Consider the following 655-nt stretch of genomic DNA (forward strand, 5'->3'; position numbering starts at 1 on the left):
GGGACCTTAGAGATCACGTAGCTCTACTTTCCCCAGACACGGGCAGGGACACCTCCCACTAGACCCGCTTGCTCAAACCCTCATTCAGCCTTGTGTTACACACTTTTAAGGATGAGGCACCCACAAGTGCTCTGGGTACTCTCTTCCAGTGTCTCACCACTCTCATGGTAAATAACTTCCTAGTTTAAATCTACCTTGCTCTAATTTAAACTACTGCTTTTTGTCCACCACAGGCCCTTATCCAGTCCCTCTCCAGCTTTCCTATGTGCCCCCTTCACATACTGGAAGGCCACTATAGGGTCCCCCCAGTCTTCTCCCGGCTGAACAGCCACAACTCCTTCAGCCGATTATTTTGGTGGTCCTCCTTTGGCCCCTCCCCGTGTCCTTCTTGTGTCGTGGCCTCCAGAGCTACATGCAGTACTCCAGGCGGGGCCTTACAAGAGCAGAGGGGCAGAATCCCCTCCCTTGACCTGCTAGCCACACACCTTTTGATGCAGCACAGGACACAGTTGGCTTTTTGGGCTGCCAGCATACATTGTCGGCTCATGTCCAGCACCTCATCAACAAGCACTCCCAAATCATCCTGTGCACTCTGCCTTCTTGAACTTCCTGAAGTTGGCATGGGCCCACCTCTCCAGCCTCTCAAGGTCCCCAG

The sequence above is a fragment of the Pogoniulus pusillus genome, chromosome 12, assembly GCF_015220805.1.
Source record: "Pogoniulus pusillus isolate bPogPus1 chromosome 12, bPogPus1.pri, whole genome shotgun sequence".
In the NCBI taxonomy this organism is placed as follows: Eukaryota; Metazoa; Chordata; class Aves; order Piciformes; family Lybiidae; genus Pogoniulus; species Pogoniulus pusillus.